This window comes from Pezoporus occidentalis, unplaced genomic scaffold (genome assembly GCF_034315485.1).
Source record: "Pezoporus occidentalis ecotype Australia unplaced genomic scaffold, CSIRO_AGI_Poc_V1 ctg18, whole genome shotgun sequence".
Taxonomy (NCBI): domain Eukaryota; kingdom Metazoa; phylum Chordata; class Aves; order Psittaciformes; family Psittacidae; genus Pezoporus; species Pezoporus occidentalis.
The window spans coordinates 5316048-5325033 of record NW_026913640.1 but is presented as its reverse complement, the minus strand read 5'-3'; positions in this window follow the sequence as shown (position 1 = coordinate 5325033).

The window sequence follows — 8986 nt, the reverse complement described above, 5'->3', positions numbered from 1 at the left end:
CCCTTAGATGCGAACAATTCAAGTTTATCTCCCACCGACTCTGCCACAGACTCCTGTTATCTGGAATAAGCCCCAGAGGCACAAATCCTTAAAGGCATTGAAGTGCCTAACTCCCATCAGAATGAGGGATGTAGTTGTCTAAATACCACTGATAATCTACAAAGTTGCTCACGATTTGTATAACAGAGATCACACGTAAGTACCTACCTACAGTCTAACACAGGCAAAGTGCTAAATGAAGTTTCCTTTATTATTACTACTGCTGCTGTTACTGCTGTTATTCAACATCCGTGCCAGGGTGTACTCACAAGTCCAGGTTGGGAGTTCGCAGTCCACTGGGAGAGGACCACAAAGAGAAAAAAAAGGTTCTGCTTATGAGACATCACACCTGCAGAGTACACTGAGAAACAGCAAGTTCTGAAACAGAAGTGGTAACAGAGGCAAGGCTGTCACAAGCTGTCCAAGCACAAGAGTGCATTCAACACATCAGCCACCTTCTGCTTTCAAAGAGTTTTCAGGCTTGACACCATAAGTCAATCTGTAATGTTACAAGTATGTTTCTCCTGGCTTTCTGATGACAGCTGGTCACTGGGTATCAGACAATGCTTACTGAGACATTTGTCACCAAGCCATGGAAAAACAAGTTAGCCAAGCTTCTTGGATCTCTGTTGGGAATGGGTTGGAAATAGGAGGGATCCTTTCCTTGCCACCTATGTCTGTATGTTTCCAACATCCTCGTGGCAAAATACAAAGCACACTTGTAAATTTAGGCTTTGCACTGAATTCAGCCAGAAACAAACTTAAGATGTCCATCATTTTGGTGAGATGGATGAGGCTTATTAAGAGAGGAAATAGGCACAGCCCTAAGGGATAGGATATACCAAATGAGCACCTAAAAATAAACTCTTTGTTTTTCCTGTTCCATGAAAACTATTGTTGAAGTTGTTACAGAAATATTTCATAATTGTGAAACAGAAAAACACCCAAGAGGTAATCTCTCCTGTACTTGTAATTTCTTAGAACAGTACAAACTTTGAAAAAATGTCAGTGTGTTTGAAATAATCCATCCAGATGGGGGCAAATTCATAACTGTTCATTATTAACATGACTTAAAAAAACCTCCAAACAGTGTTAGTAACAGATCTAATTCAAACACTTCAAAATATGATCCAGCTGAAGGGTCAGTCTATCAGCTTTATGAGGGGTAAATCTGCACAAATGTTGTAATCCTAGAGGTCATACAAGGATCAAATGATGTGCCCAATTTCACACAGCACAAGTGGTAGGGTCAGAAAAGGCATTCTCTCAGTCAAGTCATCAAAAACAGTCCTGCAGGCAGACACCCTGTTCAATGCCTTTCACTACGTATCAAGCTCCAGTGCTAGTGATTCCGAGAAAACTCCAGGAACAAACTCTCCAAGAGTTTCAAGTATGTATTGCTGTGACCACAGGAACTATGGAAACCTGTTTTCTTACATAGTGTCAGGTTTTTGTGTTTGAGAAAGCGTGAGTTCTGCTTGATGCCTTTCCCATAAGTGAGCATCCGTAAGACATTTAAATGTCTTAGTGGGCCCAGTGACATGCTGGTGACTAATAAGGTAAGAGTTCACACTAAAGTCTTTCCCTCACTTGGTTCTCCTATGGATTCTCTCTGCCCTACCTAGCCCCATGAAAACTGTAGGAATATAATTACCTTTAAAAGCTATTCTTTTCTATCAGCTTTACTTAAAACTGGCCAACAGATTCCAAACAGAGAAGGAATCTTTTTGGTGAGCTAGGAACCATGTAGGTACATGCAGCTTGGTCTTAAAACTGTAACTTCTTCAGAAAACAATTCTATTTGCTTAGATTTTTTGCTGTCCCAGTTCTTTCTAAAGAAAAGCTGTAGCAGAACCTATTCCTTACCTTAGAGAATTTATTCGAATTTCCAGACTGAGTTTACATTTTCCCAGTGACTTTGCTTTTCTAGCTTAAATACTTTCTATTTACATGTATTTATGCCTTGATAAATACTTATGTCAGACACAGAATCAAATTAATGTTTACTATAATTGCTCCCTCTTATAGGGCCCAAATGCTCTATGATATGAGAGAAGTCCTGTGGAGAAGGACTCGGGGGTGCTGGTCAATGAGAAACTGAACATGAGCCGGCTTCAGTGTGCGCTCACAGCCCAGAAAGCCAACCGTATCCTGGGCTGCATCAAAAGGAGCGTGACCAGCAGGTCAAAGGAGGTGATCCTGCCCCTCTACTCTGCTCTTGTGAGACCTCACCTGGAGTATTGTGTGCAGTTCTGGTGTCCTCAGCATAAATAGGACATGGAACTGTAGGACATCCTGTAGGACACGGGCCTATAAGGATGCTGGCGAGGGACTCTTCATCAGGGACTGTAGTGATAGGATGAGGGGTAATGAGTTCAAACTTTAACAGGGGAGATTTAGGTTAGACATAAGGAAAAAGTTCTTGACTGTGAGAGTGGTGAGGCACTGGAACAGGTTGCCCAAGGAAGTTGTGGATGCTCCATCCTTGGCAGTGTTCAAGGCCAGGTTGGACAGGGCCTTGAGAAACCTGGTCTAGTGGAAGGTGTCCCTGCCCATGGCAGGGGGTTGGAACTGCATGATCTTAAGGTCCTTTCCAACCCAAACTATTCTGTGATTCTATGATTTCTCCCTCGATCCATGCTGAGGAGAGGAATCTTTTAGTCAGATACTTCTTCATGTTCCTTTAGCAACCCCTCATTTTGTCCCACACACAGGACTCGATTTGGTTGCCAAACACAGGTGTCTAATCCCACCTCTAGTAACCTGGAGCACGCAAGTCATCCACCCAAGGACGGCATAGGTCCAGCACTCCCAGGCCTCTCAGGAGCGATGGCCATTTTCCAGGAGGGATTCCATCTGGCCTGTATGATGACTGGGTGCCAATGTTTGGACAAGTGAATTGTCCCTCAGGCTTCCTTCTTAACATGTCTCAGAAATTTCCAGTTTCTCTTGTAGCTAAGACACTGCTGAATTCTTTTGAAATGTGTTGCAATTTAATACCTGTTATTTTCTAAGGAATTTACTTTCAATGGCATTTATCCTCTAGATTTAGACTAAGACCTTGTAATTGATGTTTTCTGCTGTCTGCACACCTTTGAAGGCCTAGAGTGAGCCAATAGGAAACACAAGCCACAGGGACCAAAGTGGGTACACAACCACAACCACACCAGCAGATACAGACAGACCTCAACTCATACTGGCAGTATCATTAACTTTTTAACTGGAAACACTAAGGAGTTGAATGAGTTGACTAAGTAGAGCCAGTCTGGATCTGGAAACAGTAGCATCACGTTTGGTTGAAGATATTTCTGAGCTAAGACACCCTACTGCAAACCACTCCACAGACTTGGCCTGGTGTCCACAAGACAAACTTCCAGGCTTTTTTGCATCTCTTTTTTTGAGATATAACTTTTTATTTTTTCCTGTATTTTCTCCTAAGTAAGGATGGAACCAGTTACAGTGGAAGGCCTTTGGGTTGCCTGTTTCAGCAACCAAGTCTTGTTGGTGAATGCAGTTCTTCATTTTCAACTAGAAACATTCCACCTGGAAGGCATGAAAACCAAAATTCTTCCTGAACCTTTTTTCTTTCTGAGAAAATGAGTTTAATTGTTATGATACTGGTTCTCCTATCTTTCTTTCAGAGCTGAAAACCTTCTTGTGTCAGTTTATTATGCTGTGTTGCCAGCATAATCAAGATTTTATAGCAATGCCTTGTCTGTACTCAACTGCTTTTTGTCTCAGTGAAGTCAGCAAGAACTCAGACCAGAATTGGTAAGTAACTGACATTGATTTCTACTCTTGCTGAAATCTAAATTGGACATGACTTCTATTTCTTTACATAAAATCTTATATAAACCCTTAATGAGGTACCTCGTTACAATGGCATACCATAACGCCCAAGATATTCCCAAATGTATTGGGATGGTGGTTGCCTAAATGCTGCCTTTACACCTATAAGCTGAACGAGGTACATCTTCTGATTTTTTTTTCCCATTTAACACTGTTCCAGTGTGTCAATTTTTTCTTAATGCAAAGAATACCCAGCCTTTTAGGTGAAAAGAAAATCTAAAGACAGTAGCTAGTAAGGTTGTTACAAAGCTTTTTACTAAATTCAGTGGAAAGTTGGCTAAACTGGTTTTATATTTATTTCCCCCTGATTCATTTGGCTTGCCTGCTTGAGTGGAGAACGTGTGTGTGTGTGTTCTTCTGGCTGAGATACAGAAATTAAAATTATCCTGTGGTTTACTGTTTCCAGAATGAAAATTAACCCACAGGCAGTAGCTTGAGGAACTGTGGTTGAAGTACCGATCTTCCTTTTTGAAATAGAGTCTGTGCTTCCCTTATTTGTCAGCAGTTGTTTCCTTTATTCTGCTTTGGATAATATTGCAGAAGGCTTGTCCACCTCTGAACAGAGTATAGCACACACTCAGATGCCATAGTCACTTTGGTCACCTTTGTCATTGTGTTTACAACTTCCTTTTATTTCAGAGAACAGAGGCTTAATGATATTTCCTCATCACAACCATCAGGACCTTTAAGTGTTCCCCCATAAGTTAATCCTCACCTGCACCTTTCTAGCTTGTGGTTTGATTTGTTTTGTTTTGGGTTTGTTTTTTTTTTTGGCATCTTTCACTCCTATTGTGCTGTGAAATGTGACATGGTCTAGTACAGTGTTTCATTTTCAGTTGGCACACTTACAGTGTGTTTTACCTATAGCATCTCTGTGGTTGTTTTTTGTGAGGTTTTGTTTCTTTGTTTGTGTGTATTTGTTTGGTTTTGCATTGTTAGGGGTTTTTTATTTGGTTATTTGTTGGGTTGGTTTTTTTCTTTCACTATTTCCAAGGCCTCATCTTGGAATGAAGCTCACAAGGCTGCTGATCTGAAAGACCAAAGACCATTTCACTTTTCTCTCCTTTACAATTGACCACAACTTCTTTGGTGACATTTCCCATATATTTATTCTTCTCTCTTCTTGTTAGTGTTTTTTTTTTTTATTTAATGTAGACTTTTAACTGTTTCTTTATCTAGAAGGGGCATTGCTTCCTTTTATCTGTTCTCCTTTTGTACTGTTCTGATTTATCTAGACTGAAGTTATACTTGCTGGGAAATCAAGAATTGTTATCGAAGGTTCAAAGCTATTAGTATCAGCTGAAAGGGATCTCTCAACTTGCCATCTTTTTCTGAAAGAAGTAACAGAATAAAAAAAATTAATTATTTGTTCATACAATTAAAAAAAGTCTGTCATAGCACAGAAAGTAGAACCCATGCCATCTGGCTAAAGTATCATAACTGCACATTTATCTTTTCTTCAGTCTCTCTTTCTAGTTGCTGCAATTACAGAAGAAAAATGTCCAAGTCATAAATCATTTCACTCTTTTAAATGGTAATGTTTGAAATATTTAAGCCTTTTAAAATGTTTTTAATAGCTTTATAGTGTAGTTCCTCAAAGCTGTGCCACAGTCACTGCTCTAAAATACATCATTTTATGCTTTCTACTAGGTGTTTCCAGCTACTAATTAAAAAAGAAAACATAAAGTATGTTGACAGACAGCAGTGGCCCTGGGCTCAAAGACATAAAAACAATAGTAACATGATTGCTATAGAAATGGAAGTAGTCATTAACTAGTCACAGGGAAAGACAGATAAGACGAGCACTAGAATCAAAGAACAAAAGAGAAACTAATGCTGTAGAAGCAGGAGAGATTTGAAAAATAGTCACACAAAAATCAACTGTTTGGTGATTTGATGGTTAATAGCAGGCAGATGAACCAAATATTTGTCAGTATAATTTTTTAAGAAGAAATATGGAAAATATACATTCAAATCACTCTTCTGCTCAGACAACTAGAAGTTGCTAAAAACAACTAATCAAGAAGTTGTATTTTCCTACTCCAAAACACAGAATTTCATTTAGCCCACAGCAGTCAACAATGCACCCCTGAATGCTGTGAGTGCACCTTGCAGAACATGTATTACCAGCAAAGGACAAGAGAAGATTTAAAAATATTACCAAAATGTATACAAACATGGTTTATTTAAATATCTGCTTACCTGTAATAATTTATCTTTTATATATATATATTAAGAAAAAGGTCAAGAACAAAAGCTATTTACCCCTTTCCAGTAAAAAAGACTGGAGACACCCAAAGACTCATGTTGCTGTAGAATCATCTTTCCTAACCTAGCCTGGCCTTCTTATTCTACATGATTTTATTTAACTGTCCAGAATTACAGTCTTTCTTGAAAGACAAAACACAACTCCTGTGCTTTGTAACTAAAACAATTTATGTCAAATCCAGATTTCAGTACAGAAACTCATAACAAACAACTATGAACTCACTCACCCCTCCTGCTCTGCTGGCAGCATATCTCAACTGAAAGGCACATATCATTGGCTCTTATTACCTGACTGACTGATGTTTGTATTAGCTTCTTGTTTTTATTTTTTTCTTTCTTGATCCAAATTATCTCCCACTATTGTAATAAATCAAAAGTTAGTTAAAGTAATGGATCACCAGTGGATTTTCCTCTGGGTTCACAGACTTCAGTGGAGGAGCTGGGAGAATCTCCACAGAGCACAAAAAATGGCTATATAGAGAAGAAATCAGTCATTACATGACAGGTTTCTGTATCCTTGCAGCATCTTTGCAATGGCCAAGATGTTCTATATCAAATGCTTATTCAGGAAAGAAACAAGTACAGTAAAACTTGATGTCAATTGTAAGTAATGTTAGAGAATGGATCCAAACCCACCTTCTCAGGGAGGTCAATGTCATTATTAAGCTTCATATGCTTCAAACATCAAGAAGACAGGAATCAGGTGGGATTCAAATTACCATGGGGTGCCTCTTGCACAAGAGAGAAAACATCACTAACACAGTGATAACGGTGAGTATCATAATCATACTTGGACCATGAAAAAAAAAGGTGAGATCCCAAACCCAAACCTCAGTCTGAACACTGTGAGGATGCAGAGAAAAGTGTCACTTTGCTACACAGCGTTAATGTGGGAAGGAAATGGATATGTGCACTGCAGCCAGAATTTCCACCAGTGAAGTAGCGTTGTTGGACACTCCTAATTGGAAGTGCCCAACTAGAATTCTATTAGGTGGATCTGATTTTCAGAAAGCTACAGGGTCTGAAATCCAAGATTTCTGGAGACCTTCATGTAAGCTGCCCACAAAATTAGGCAACAAAATAATCTCTGACAATCAGTAAATGGAGTAGTTACTTCATCACTCCTTCAGGAGCAGTGTCGGGAAGCCAGAGATGACGGTAATGTCAGGACAGAAGACTGCAATAGTGGGAAAGACTGTAAACCACAGAGGCACTGGTGGAGAGAGCTAATGAGGAAGAAACTTGAGGAGAAGTGTAAAAACTCCTCTAACCCAGCCCATGCAGTAACTGCAGAATTGCCCTTCCCATTCATGGTACTAAAAGCAGTACATTCTTGATCTTAGACTTTCAGACCATTAAGAGAATAAATCAAAACAAAATAATATAAGAATTAACATAAGAATGAAAACGGAACACACACTTTATCAAGGGATCTTAGAGGGTTTTGTTTTCCTAGTGAACTGTTGGGTACATTGTATGTTGGCTCACCACACTTAGCCACCAACCCCACATTTGCCAGCCTTGTCTGGTGTCAGTATGAGATATGCTCCAGGCCACTGAGTGCAGAAGCTCCTTGTACCAAGCTCCATCTGCAGTTATCCCTCAGGACAGGCAAGATGTGATCTTCTCCCCTGTAATATGGCTACAAAAGCACAATACTTCTCTAACCCTCCTGAAACCTTTTTTCATTTTGATATTTTTTTCTTCTCTACTGATGATCTAAAAGGAGAGCAGAAACATTTCCATTACATGCAAAAGGATGTTTGTGAAACAAAATTGGGGAAATGTTTTTAAAGAGATGCAGTATCTCCTGACCATTTTTGCTGTCAGATTTACTGTATTATTTACTATACTGTAAGACTTTACTCTCTAGTCCCCTTTGCTCTAGATAATGTAACTTACTGTTCAAAGTCTATCTGCCTATGACGATTCTGACTTTCTGTATGCTCTGCAATATATATAAAATTGTGTGGAATTTCTGTGAACAATTTGGGAACCCTTTAGCAAATCTTTCTTTGCATTGAAATCCATCCATCAAAAGCCTTCCAGAGCAGCAGTGCAATAGGTATCAGTATACTGTTATTTGGGACACAAGTTTACCATTGAAAAGTTTTGTTAGGTTATTTTGTTTGTTTGTTTTTAATTCTGAATAAAAAGTAAAGCACAATCTACTTTGTAGTCTGATTGAGAGATTAATATAGAGGGTTTTTTTTCTGCCTGTGCACTCTGTAGATCTTGTGACAAAGTGTTATAAGAGTGACACAGGTTAAAAAGTTCATACTGAGGTTCTTGTCTTAGCATGAAAACACATTTCCTTAATTCTAAAGGTGCTAAGAATTGACATTGTTAAATGAAGTTAATGGAAGGTACAAATGTTCTGCCTCCTTTGGAATAACAGGACACAGTTACCCGCTTGGTGGTCTGGTTTTAGATATCTATGGTCGAAGCAATTTTAAACAGTGTATCTTGCAGGGTCAGAACGTAAAGAAGGTAAGCCAAAAGGAAGTGGTGGCTGAAGTAAGAGGTAGGATATAGCCTCAGAATAAAAAGGATCAGCACAGCATATTTTTAGATGCTTGGGAATGGGGCCCAAAAAGAATAAGACTGTGCAATCAAGGACACTGCTTCCCCTTCCAATCACACACACACTCTCTATATTGTATCTAATCACTCACAGTTATGGAGTCATTTCCTTAGGAGTTCTAAGGGAATCACGTTTGGATTCCAAAATGTATAAGCAATGCATTAATTTGATACTATAGAAACTTGCATCGGAAGTCCTTGACCAAAATATTCAGCACTACAAGTAAGTATCGTTCTTCCAGTCCCT